The sequence below is a fragment of the Petaurus breviceps genome, unplaced genomic scaffold (assembly GCF_028583685.1).
Source record: "Petaurus breviceps papuanus isolate PSGF00001 unplaced genomic scaffold, PetGlider_PUasm1.0 178, whole genome shotgun sequence".
Classification (NCBI taxonomy): Eukaryota; Metazoa; Chordata; class Mammalia; order Diprotodontia; family Petauridae; genus Petaurus; species Petaurus breviceps.
Window position 1 is genome coordinate 19,457,354 of NW_027185777.1, and position 13,190 is coordinate 19,470,543.

Consider the following 13,190-nt stretch of genomic DNA (forward strand, 5'->3'; position numbering starts at 1 on the left):
AGTTGGTTGGTGGTAACTCGATTTGTTATGGTTATGAAAAATACTAATAATTTACAAACAAAAAAAAAAAAAAGAAACCATCGCTATCTACCCCCTTTCCCTACACGACGTCCCCCCCATCTTCCCATATCTCCTCGAGCACCCTCCCCGGCACAAAAGTGGCCAAGCATTCTACATCTAGGGTATAATTCAGTATGATGACTGTTAAGAAAGACGGAAGGCTATATATTCTTGTAAGCCATTCTGTGAGACATGGAATCTCACTTGGGAAAAAGAAAGTTAGTGGATGACTGACCCTTAGGAAATTTATGGGATTGGTTTGGATAGTTCTATGACTGACTCAAACTCATACAGACTTCTCAATTCTAACCAAAAAAAGAAAGAGAGAAAAAGGAGGGGTGACAGGGTAGGGTAGGGAGGGTGGGTGGAATTTCCTAACAAAAGATTCTTGAAAATTTTCCTCTTTTTTCTGGTCTTGCTTTTCCCAGAACTGAAGCAACTTGGAACAACCCATTAGTAGTACTTTCTTCCAGCTCCAATCAGGAAGTGCTAAGGTACACAAAACATTTTTTTCATTTCATTTCTTACAAGAAAGCAACCAACATTTTCCCCAGGCTTCCAAAAAGGTTCAGGATTGGAGTATGTTTTGGGTAAAAGTCAGGTGGTGGATGTTGTTTTTCCCCAAAAAGGAACTCACCCATCCCTCAAAAAAAAAAAAATCCCAAACCCAAAACCCCAAGAGCCGACTTTCTCTTCCAATCATGTGAAAAGAGCCCTGTACTGAGAATCTAGAGACCTGGATTCTTGTCTTGGTTCTGCCACTAATTAGGGTGGGAAAGTCACTTAACTGCCACTAATTTCCTCACTTGTAAAGTGAAAGGTTTGGAGCAACTGATATATAAAGTCTCTGCCAACACTAAGTTTTGGGAGGGGATATCTCATACCCACAGAACAGAGGTTATTAGCCTTTTTGTGACATAGAGTGAATACTATGGATCCTTTCTCAGAGTGAAGTTTTCAAACACATAAAATAAAATATATAATATTACAAAGGAAATCAATTATTTTTAAATACAGTTCTCAAGAAACATATTTTTAAAACCCCCCAACGAATTCATGGACCCCAGGTAAGGACTATCTACCACGGAACCACTCCCCCCACCCCAGCAATTTTAACATGCCTGAAAGAGTTCTGTAGGGAAAAAAGGTGGTCTTGTTCACTGACTGATAGGAAAAAAGGTGCCCTTATAATCTCACTAGGTAATGACTACAATTGCTTGTGCACATGTCCACCTTATCCTAATCAAGCCTTGTCACATGTGAAGACACAGCAGACCTAGAGCAGAGGGGTCAAACATATAGGCCAGGCCACTTCTGAGGAGTCAGAACCAGATTAAAATGTAATTGGGAAATATTTGACAAAATAAATAAAAATACAATAAAATATAAATTAATTTATGGTCTCTTATGTCAATCTGCCATCTTCTGGGATCCTAACAAAAAATTTAGTGGTATGATATGAAGAATACATAATGTTCTTTCCACCCAAAAGTATCTCCTCCACTGGCTTGTCACAGTGCCTCAGATTTCCACCATAATAGTCACTTCTTTGGCTTAAAGGGCCAGGTTTACAAAGGGCCCTTATTAAAATGTGCCTATGTGTCCCCCATTAAAGTCCTTTTCTGATTGCAGAGTTCAAGCTCTAGCAAGTCCCTCTAAGTTACAAAGGCTACAAGTACAGGGCCATCTATGGACTTTGCATCTGTGACCCAAGAAGCAGCATAGTGAAATTCCAAGGCCAAATGCAAGAGGGCCAATTACCGAGTAAAGAGTGTTTTCAGCCCCAGCAATCCATGAAGATGGTGTTCTATGCTGTGGAAGGGGCTGTGATCTGCCTCAGTGGGGGGCATATCACACTAATGAAATGAGGGCAAATCACACTTGAAATGTTGATGTCAGCACATCAGTGGGAATAGGGGAGCTTGGCAGTGAAGTCCTTATAAGCCAGGATTTATGTACTTGAGTGGCTGAGAGTTAGCTCTTGAAGAAAATAGAAAGAAGGATTCTGGGGCAGTCCTAGAGTCAGGAAGACCCGAGTTCAAATTTGGCTCAGACACTTACTAGCTATGTGAGACCCTAGGCAAGTCACTTAATCCCAACTGGCTCCCCACCCCAATAAAGGGTTTTGATTATCCTGTAGGGACAAAGGAAAGCACCTGGGCATAGTGGGTTACCTGGAAAGGGCACCAAAATAGGAGGTCCTGCCCAGTTGGAAGGCACATGAGGGCAACCAGTGCTGGCAAGAAGAAGGGAAAACAAAGAGCAAGATTACCTGCTCTGTAGTTTTGCCAAGGGCCAGCTGTGATTCCAGTCCACCATTTCTGGGCCCTCTGTAGCATTCCCTTCCCACAAGACTTCTCTTTCATTGGTACGAGGTATAGTAGAAGTCTGTGGCATTCTGAGTTTGCAAAATCTGCTTAGGAAGTTTTAAATGACCAAAATAAAATAATAAAAATAAAATTGAAATATCTCTCTAACCTATCCTGAATGCCCCACAAGTTAGCCATTTGCATCTGCAGGAGAAATTTAGTTTAAAAATATGTTTTTCCAACTAAATGAAAGTTTATATCCTTTACAAAAAAATTATTCCGTTTGAAAGCATGGAGTGATTCATGCTCTGTACCTACGGTCTCCCAAGGAGAATTAAAAATGAGAGTTATTTAGAAATCAGTACTTTTCTAGGATACCAAAATATAGGTCAAATCAGTCCAAATACTGCATCCCAAAGGTGATACTTGGGAAAGCTGTCCCCCTCCCTCCAGCAGTCTTCCCCTTACCCCCCATTGCCATAGCAGGTAATTTTATTGTTTCCTTCCTTGAAGAAGGCAGAGAAAAATTTCCCTTCCAACTCCTCTCCTGACCATTTGGAGACAGAGGAGAAAAAGAGTGGTTGAAAGGTAAGAGTGATGTAGGAGGTACCAGCCCTGAGTTCCAGGTCTTTTTCTGACCACTAACAAGGCCAGGTGGTTTTCCTTGAAGTCATTTATCCTCTCTTGGCATCACTAAAATGGAGGACTGGAGGAGACAATCTCTAAAATTCTACGACACTCTGGTTTTTACAAAGGAAAGTCAGATAATCTTTGAGTTTTCACTCAAATTTTATGGAAAGAAAAGAGAAGATGACATTCTCTGTAGATCTTTAAGGCCCATCCTTTCTCTAATCTGAGTTTAATTCACCAGGAGGTAAATCAAATGATCTTCAACAAATGTTCCCCATAGTTTTAAAGGTCTGGGTCCTGACCTATGTCTTCTAGAGACAGTTAGATGGGGCAGGGCAGAGATCTTCAATTTTTTGGTCTCAGGACCCCTTTATACTCTTAAAAATTAGGACACCCCACCAAGGGTGTCCTATATGTAAATATATACATATCCAATAAATAAACATTTATTAAGTGCCTATTACATACAAGGCCCTGTGCCTAAGCACGGGTTCAAAAAAAAAAAGGCAAAGGATGGGTCCCTGTCCTCAAGGAGTTTACAGTCTAATGGGGAAGACAACATACTTGTTAGATACAAATAGATACAAAGCAAGCTATACACCAGATAAATAGGAAATAATTAAAAGAGAGAAGGCACTGGAATTAAGAGGGGTTGAGGAAGGTTTTCTGAAGAAGGTGTGATTTTAGTTGGGATTTTTTTTTTTTTAAAGCCAGAGAGGTCAGCAGTCAGAGAGGAAGAAGGAGAACATTCCAGGGGTGGGAGAAAGAATGCAATTAAACATCTTAGCATTATAATGAAAATAGTTTTGACTTCACAGATCCATTTTAAGGGTCTCAGGGACCCTTTGAAGTCTCTGGACCACACTTCAAGAACCAATGGTTTAGGGGCGTCCAGGTGGTGCAGTGAGTAAGAGCTTTGGCCCTGGTGTCAAGAGACCTGGGATTGGTTCCGGCCTCAGATACTCGGCACCCACACAAAAATAACTGGCTGTGTAACCTTGAGCAAGTTAGTTAACCCCGATTGCTTTAAAAAAAAAAAAAGAACCAATGGTTTAGAGGATAGAATGCTGGACGTGAAGTTGGGAGGATGTGAGTTTGAATGCTGCCTCGGATACTTCATAACTGTATGATCCTGGACAAGTCATTTAACCTAAGTCCCAGTTTCCTTATCTGTAAGATGGGGACAATAATAGTTCCTACCTCTTAGGGCTGTTGTGAGAATCAAATGAGGCCATCTATATAAGGTACTTCAAAATCATTAGAGGATTATATAAAAATTATCATCATCATCTTCATTATCACCATTATTCTGAATTATTCAGGAAAGATAAGCTTGGCCTCCAATATATACAGATCCCTGCCAGGTAAAGTGATAATAACTAAGCCAGGTCAACTGGGGATGTGGTCACCATGTCACATACTAAAATACTAGGAATTAGAGCAAGATCTCCAGAAGGACCTGTGTATCATTGGATGAGAGGAATCGGGGGACTCCTCTCCCTATCCCTAATCTCTAGCCACAGAGAATTCTTTCTTCCTCTGTCTCTTGCCTTTTTTCTTTTTTTTAAAGCAATCGGGGTTAAGTAACTTGCTCAAGGTTACATGGCCAGTTATTTCTCGGTGTGGTGCTGAGTTTCTGAGCCCGGATTTGATCCAGGTCATCCCGACACTGGAGCCGGTGCTCTTACTCGCTGAGCCACGTGGCCGCCTCTCTTGCCTTTTTCATCACCAATCTGTAGTAAGAAACTGTTTTTTTTTTTAAATTCTCTTTTGGAGCCCTACCATTGAAAGAGAAATAGAGGCAGAATGGGAATGTCCTGACACTTCGTGGGAACCATAGGTGATATATTTAAGTTCCAAAGTAATTGAAATTATCTGTTCTAGTTCTCAGATTCTGGATATTCCCTCCTCCAATGTCAAAGAGCCAACCAGAGCTCTCTATAATCCTTTGGAAAGTCAGGGTTAAAGGATGGGATACATAGATTTCTGAACTTCCCCTTCATTATGAGAGATCCAAGTACCTGAGCCAGGAGGGCACTGGATTCTAATTCTGATTACAAATTCAGGGTCCTTTTCCCTCTTCCAGGGAGAGATCGTTAAATGGAGCCCCAGTTCTGGGCTTGCATACAGACACCTTGCTGTTATCAGTAAACAACAAGGGACTCCAATACATGCTCTACTCTAATAACACAAGCAAAGAAACAGCCTGATGCTACTGACTCCACACATACGTGGGAATACCACATGGATTTGTCCCAGCCCACTTCCTGTGACGTATGTTTTTGTCTTTTTTCTTATCAGAGGAAGTTGTCTTAGATTTTTACACTTTTTCAAAATTTTCCTACAAATAGTAGGTACTCAATGAATGATTGTTGATACCTGAATAATTTTCTCCTTGCACACTCACCCATCCAAAATGGTGGGGAGATTAGTTCTTTTCAATGGTAGACCAGACGGACATTTTACCCACAGGAAAAGACTGAGGAAGAAGATGTAGAGGGAGCCACAAGCAGCCATGAAGGTCACTTTTCCACCTCCAGGGAGAACAAGACAAACTATCCTCAACAGGAGAAGCTATCTTTTTTGTTGGGGTCCTTCAGAGATGGAGAGCTAATTGTTTCCTTCAGTAACCCTTTCAATAAAGTCTTCAGTTAATAAATTCTCTACACTCCAAATTCCAGTCTGATCCTGAAATAAACAGCATGAGACTTCATCTCAAACTAATAGTCTTCTTTTTTTCCCTCTCAGGCAGTCCCACTTTTACCAATCTTCAAAAATACCCTTTCTCCAAATCCAGATTTATCTACTTTTCTACAATTAGATTATCCTTTTCCATTAGTTATTATCTCTTCTATCTTCCTGTTCCCCCCATTCCTACTTCTTTCTTATTATACCTAGCATTCTCTCTCTCTCTCTCTCTCTCTCTCTCTCTCTCTCTCTCTCTCTCTCTCTCTCTCTCTCTCTCTCTCTCTCTCTCTCTCTCTCCCCTTTTCTCTTTCTCTCAATAGCTATCCATCTATCATGCTTATTACATTTTTTCCTATACGATTTGGCTCCATTTCTCTAACTTTTGGTCTTCTTGCCTCTCACTAGCCCATCTTTGAGAGGAAACAGTAGATTATATTTAGTACAGGTTTTTCTGTGAATATTGAAATTCCAGGACAGACAGCCTCCTCTCATGGAAAAAAAATTAATAGAATCATTTATCATATCTCTTTTCGGTGGTTAAAATAAAGATACAGGTGCTTTACTTTGACTTCTCAAAGAATTCACAAACACAGATACACACACGAGCCCTTTATGGAATGAGGTAATATTACAATAAAGGAAAACTTCCCTTGTTCTTTTACTATTCTGAGATTTTGTTGCAATAAATATTGTTTCTATTGTTGACTGTTGGCTGGGGTTTAGAAATATTAATGAAATAATACAGAGTTTTGGTTGCAATAGCATTTGTTTTATGGAACCTGACCCTTCTCCCCATTTTATAGAAATTGGACAGACCAGTCGAGGTTCCACAACTAGCCAATCAATTGTATTTGCTGTTTCTGGCTCCTGGTCCCAGACAAAGACCATCAGGCTCTAATTCTTCCTATTGCTGCTGACACACAGGCCTGTAGAATGCTAGTTCTGAAAGTCATTAATTCTAGCTGGCTCCCCAAATGCCATGGAGCCTTCAACAAGAATCACAAACCAAATACAGACTTGTAATGAGATCCACACTGCATCAATACTTTGAGAAGAAGCTGGATGGACAGAAATGTGGAATTTTTCTTATACTGGCCACAATAAATTAGGGATGGGCAAATCCTGGTTCAAATAAAGTAAGTCTAAACTTTTACCTCCTTCTCCCCCAACCAATAAAACCAACTCAAGACTGAAGCTCTGGTGAGAATCACGAGTCATTCTCTGTAAATGCTCTTCCTTCACATGTCTGTGCAGCTTTGTAATCCCCACCTGGAGAGGCAGTGTGGTTCAGTGGTCTGAGCCACAGACTAAGCATTGTTGGGCTGTGAACTTTACTCCCTCTCTTCCTTCATCCAGTGCTGAGGCCAATTTGCCTCATCCATTTAAATCAGTGTTCACTGTAGTAAACACAGGTGGTATTTCTGAATGGAAAGAGTTCAGAGGTAAGGAATCAAGGGCCTGGTTGTTCTCATGTATGCCTCCAGAGAGTTCTTCACTAGCTCAGCACTTCCTTCCTTGGGTTTGCAGGGGCCAGGCAAGGTGGCAATAATATATTAAAAAGGAATCGAAGATGAACATCTCTCCATGTTGGTTCAATATTACACTAGACTGCATCTGATGGGCATTTGGAGGTCAGGGTTGTTGCAATGGGATCCCTCTGTGGAACTCTGAGTACTGAAATGACCCCTTGGCTCTGTTCTCTGTGGTTGAAGCTCCCATCCTATCAGCCAGGGCTTTATATCACTTCAGGGTTGACAGATTTATCCTCTCTCCTCTACTCCACTCTCAACTCCACATACATGGGCAAAATCACTGAAGCTAAGGAAAAAATTTTTTTGCTATAAATATCTTTGATAAAGATCTGATAGCCAAGATATGTTGGGAATTAATACAAATAAAAAAGGACTAGAGGCATTCACCGATAGAGAATAGTAAAAGGATACGAACAGAAAGTTTTCTAAAGAAGATATATGAGCTATGAGCTTGTCTCTGGAGCTGACATTTTTTGAGTCACTGGACAAGCATGTAGAGACTATTTTCTACCGGAAGACAGTGATAGATTTGCCCCTATTTTTATTGCTAAATCAAAAGGTGGGATTCACTTGTTAGCTCATTCTGGGCAAGTCCCAAACTAAAACCACTAGAGTACCACTGGAATTGGGAAGAACCGAAGACATAATATTCCCTTCACGGGAGCCACAGATCTTTTACAAACACCCTCTCTGAAATCACAGAAAAGGTTACTGAGGAAAGAAGTGATGTCTGGTTAGAGGGGATATCCAATAGCATTTGAGGAAAGCACTTAATGTTCAGTCCCTCATGCTACACTTGTGGACAAGACAGAAACTGTGGGCTAGAGAAATGGGGTCAAACTCTATTAGATACACCATATATAAGGATCCCTGTGTTGCATATTGACTTAGAAAATCACATATTAACATTCTTCTATTGTATTTTTATTTAGTTCGTTAAGTATTTCCCAATTACATTTTAATAAGGTTCCTGCTGTACTCTGGGCTAGATGACAGCATAGTTAGATGGATTCTGAACCAATATAGTGGCTAGATCCAAAGGATGGCTATTTATTTGTCAATACTAACTTGTAGGGAGGTCTCTTGTGAAGTCCTCCAGGGTTCTATCCTTAACTCTACCTGTTTAATCTATTTCTCAATGATTTGGAATGAGGGCATGCCTCATAAATTTTTAGATAGCAGGAAGTTGTAGGTGACACATGCTATGACAAAATCCAAAAAGATGTCAAGAGGCCACAATGATGGACCAAATTTAAGAAAATAAAATTTACTAGGAATAAATGTCAAGTTTTATAGCTGAGTTAAAAAAATATTTTCAAGGTATAAGATGTGGGAAGTGTGGTTAGACCATGGTTCTTGAGGGAAAGACCTGGGTATTTTAGTGGATTGCAAGATCATTGAGTCAGTATTGTGAAATGGTCATCAAAAGAGCTAAGATTAACCCAGGCAGCAGTAAGATATGCATGATGTCCAGGATAAGAATACTCCTGCCATATTCTGTCCCAGCCAAACCACATTTGGAATACTATGATCAATTCTGGGTGTTACACTGACAAGCTAGAGTTCATGCAGAGGAAGGCAACCAGAAACTTGGGAGAGCTGGTGACCATTATGACATGTGAAGATCTGTTGAAGCAGCAAGAGCTATTTAGCCAGGGAAAGAGAGAGCTTAGAAATCATTAACTGTCTTCAAGTTATATGGAGGCTTGGCATAATGAAAAGGGGTTGAGCTCGTTCGGGTCCTCTCCAGAGGGCAAAAGTGAGTGGAAGCTGAAGACAGGCAAATGTAGATTTGCTGGAAAGACAAGCCTTCTTTCTATAAGTAGAAAGGTCCATGGGTCAAATGGGTCATGTTATCTGGTAGGTCTTCAAGGGGAGGTTGAATGGTCACCTGGTAGGATTAGTTGGGGTGGGGGGAGCCTAGATGGTCTGTGAGATTCCTTCCAGTTCTGATATTTTATTATTCTATTTATGACTGGGTTTGAATTAAAGAATTTATTAAAAAAAACCTTCTTTTCCTAAAATCATAAACCTAATGTCTATATCAAAGAGGTTCAGACAAACGTTTTTCCAGATCATTTGAGCTTCACTTATTTTTATAATAAATGTACAATAAAGGCAAGAATTTTGGAATGAAAAGCATAGACAAGGAAACTTTCTTTAAATTGCTGGGTACCATAAATGGACCATTTCCAGATTAGCTAGGTCAATGGGATGGGATAATATGTTCATTGACCTGTAATCCTTAGGTACAGAGAGATTTTCATGTCAGATGCCTCCCTTCTGAAATAATCCTTGAAGAGCTGGCTTTGTCACTCAAAATCAGTCTTCTCAGGAAGAGTAAAGGACCTAAGGTGCCTTCTGTACTAGGCAAAGATCCCACAGGGTTCACAAATTCCAATGGATGAAAATGCCTAGCAGATGTGAAACATTTAGGAGTGGGGAGGAGAGCAATGAACCAGAAGTTGAGAGAACTTGATTCTTTCCCGCTTTCTGCTGTGTAACTGCTTCCTAATCATTTCGATCAATAATCAATCATTCAACTAACAAGCATTTATCAGGGGCACCCAGGTGGCACAGTGGATAGAGCACTGGTCCTGGAGTCAGGGGGAACTGAGTTCAAATCAATCTGACCTCAGACATTTGACATTTACTAGCTGTGTTACCTTGAGCAAGTCACTTAATCCCAATTGCCTTGCAAAGAAATAAAAAAAAAAAACACAAGTATTTATCAAGCACTTATTATGTGACAGGTACTATGTGAGGTACCTGTCAACCTACCTGAGCAAAGGTAGGCTATAAAAATAATTAATTATTCCATAGGTACATGGCATAAAGGATAAAACCATAGAGATATATGACCAGAAAAAAGAGTGGAGTGGTCAAATGATAAAAATGAAGGGATAAGGGATGATGGATAGCTGACCCACCTGTTCCTTTGGTTGAAAGATCTCTAGAAGAAAGCATTCAGAACTTTAGGTGGACATTGTAGGAAGGGAAGGGAAGGGAAGAAGCATTTATATAGTGCCTATTACATTCCAGAATTGTGCTAAGTGTTATATTTCTTCACTTGATCCTTACGACAAACTTGAAATATAGGTGCTATTATTACCCTCTTTTTTACATTTGGGGAAACCGAGGCTGAAAGAGGTTGAGTGACTTGCCCAACATCATGCTTAACTCCATCAGTGGATAGAGCATCAGTCCAAGAGTCAGGAGGACTGAGTTCAAATCCATCTTACCAGCTGTGTGACTGAAGCAAGTCACTTCACCCTTTTTGCCTCCATTTCTATAAAGTGAGCTGGAGAAGGAAATGGCAAACCACTCCAGTATCTCTGCCAAGACAACCCCCAAAATGGGGTCCAAGAGAGTTGGACACACCTGAAATGACTCAACAACCCCTCCTCCTCTTCCCGACTCCAGCCCAGTGTTCCCACTGGCCACCTAGCTGCCGCCATGTGCCTAGCCCCATGAATGGGTTGTAATCCAGGACTGTGGGAATGGAGCACCCATAGAGACCACACTTTCAAGAGTTCTTTTGAGGACTGAACAAGAAACCAGATGTGAATGCCCTTGAAAAGTGAAAGTACTATTCAAACGATAGGCATTTTTACTCTATTACAGAACTGGCAGGGGATTTCCTACTCTACCATCATATCAGTCATTTAAAAAATATATATATGTATATATGTGTGTGTGTGTGTGTGTGTGTGTGTGTGTGTATACACGCACACATAAAGGTAAGCATGGATATTCTCCAGTTTCTGTCACAAAGAACGCATGTCCTGGGTAACTCCATCTTCAAAGGTGGCTGGTGGCCGTGCATCCAGATCCCACATTTTTCCTTTGCTTTGCCCTTTCCTGGCTTGTGCCTTGTAGCTCAGGATGCTGGAACTGAGCACATCAGTTCCGAGCAAGGGTCTAGCAGGCACAACAGAGAGAGAGAGACTCCGCCTGATTTTTTTCTATGCATGGCAACGTTCACGACATTTGATCCTATACAGGGATTAAGTCATTCATGAAGAAGGACCAGAAGGAGGACCAGCTCCAAAAAAACAACCAGCCTCGCTGGTACGACTTGCACAGTCGCTGCTGCCACAGCTACAATTTGTAGACTGTCTGGCAAAAGGAGGGCTCTCGCTGCAGGCTCTGTGGTTTAAATAAAATGTATCTACGGCAGCTTGGATCCATGTTTAAAAATGTTCCATGTTATTTTAGTCCAAGGACAAGCTTTTAAAATTAAAAGAAAACTTTGGCTTTAATTATGGATTCAAAGTGAAAGTTGTTTTAAAAGAATGTGTTTTTGAGTAGCATAGAGACAAAGTCTCTGAAATGTGCAATTTCTCCTTCTCCTACTACCAACCTAAGACAATAGTCTTCATAAGGACTTAAAGGTCAGAGACTGGGCGAACAGCATCCAAGTCAGACCATTTGTGGGCTCTTGTTTTTTTTTTAACCACCAGTCAGTTCATGGGCTCAGCATTCTATTTTCCAGTGATTTCATTTCTATTTCATGATTGGGATTTTAACCCGCATTCTTACTCATCCAAAGAGGAACCCTAAGCCAGCAGCTTAACTTGGCATGTCCCACTTTAAGAGAACCTCATATACACATAGCTAGACTTACCAAACGTTGATGTTACTTTTGTCAAGTTTGCTTTGCTTTTCCTGCTCTAAAAGGATTCACCAAATTGTTTGATGATTTCTCTGTTGGGTTTTGTTGAAAAAATGTGGTAACTTACATAAAAAATTTGAGGAATGGTAGTAAGAAGAAGTTGGGTTTACATATGCTTTACGTGGGTTACCTCATTGAAGCTGCACAGCCCTCTGAGGTGGTAGTACTTGTATTATCTCCATACTATAATTGAAGAGACTGAGACTCAAGAGGGTCTGACTTGAATAGGATCACAGAGCTAATAAGAATCAGGTGGGATTTGAATCCAGGTCTCCTTAACTATAAGTCTGACACACTATCCACTATGCATAAAAAACATAAATTTACAGGACAGAACCTGGGGTACATCTGGGTGGCTAGGTGGTGCGGTGAATAGACTGCTGGGCTTGGAGTAAGACTCATCTTCCTGAGTTCAAATCAATCTTCAGACACTTACTAGCTGTGTGACCCTGGACAAGTCACTTGACCCTGTTTGCCTCAGTTTTCTCATCTGTAAAATGAGCTGGAAAAAGAAATGGCCAACCACTTCAGTATCTTTGCCAAGAAAACTCTATAGGGGGTCATAAAGAGTGGGACACAACTGAAACAATCCAACAACAACCTTAAGGTATAATGTCTCAGGTCTATAATCAAGCTTCAACAAGGCCTGGCCTGTACCCCCACCTCACCTCCAGACTTCAGGTTTGTTCTCTTGGAAAAACCAGTTACATGGGTGAGACGTTGACTCCTACTGGTGTAGGTAGCTGCCATCTGTGGAAGTAGATGTGATGTCACTGATACCTATTTTTGCAACCTCAGTCTCATCTTCATTCTCTCTCTCCTCATATATCCACCAAAGATTGTTGCTTCTGTCTTCACAATACCTCTCACGTAGACCCCTCCTCACCCCTCAGACAGCAACCACCCTAGTCCCAGTCCATATCCGCTCTCACCTGCACTATTCTAAGAGTCTGGTCTCCCTGTCTCATCTCTCCCCAACTTGTTTCCTACTTGGCCTAGTAACTACTCCTTACCCAATCACCTCCCCATCCAAATAATCACCCCTCCACCCAGTGCATTTCCCCTCTATGGTTCTCTATACACTGGCAGAGATGCATGTCTCTTTCTATGTTACTTCATGAGGATCCTTACACTCATCACTTCCATCACAAATATGCTCTATATTCCCTCTTCGGTGTAGATGACCCTTCGTCTTTCTTGGGCCCCAAGAAGAAAAGGGATTTCTCAAGGCACCAACTTTTTTTCCCAACATGCCAAAATCTAGAATTTAAGGTTGGGGTTGCCTGGGCTAGGATG

General features: G+C 41.0%; 1 protein-coding gene across 1 annotated transcript in view; it reads right to left on the reverse strand.

The window, feature by feature from the left end:
- Nucleotides 1-13,190, reverse strand: part of MKX (mohawk homeobox) — a 103,262-nt gene that overhangs the window by 37,623 nt on the left and 52,449 nt on the right. The gene's annotated exons all lie outside the window — the stretch shown is intronic.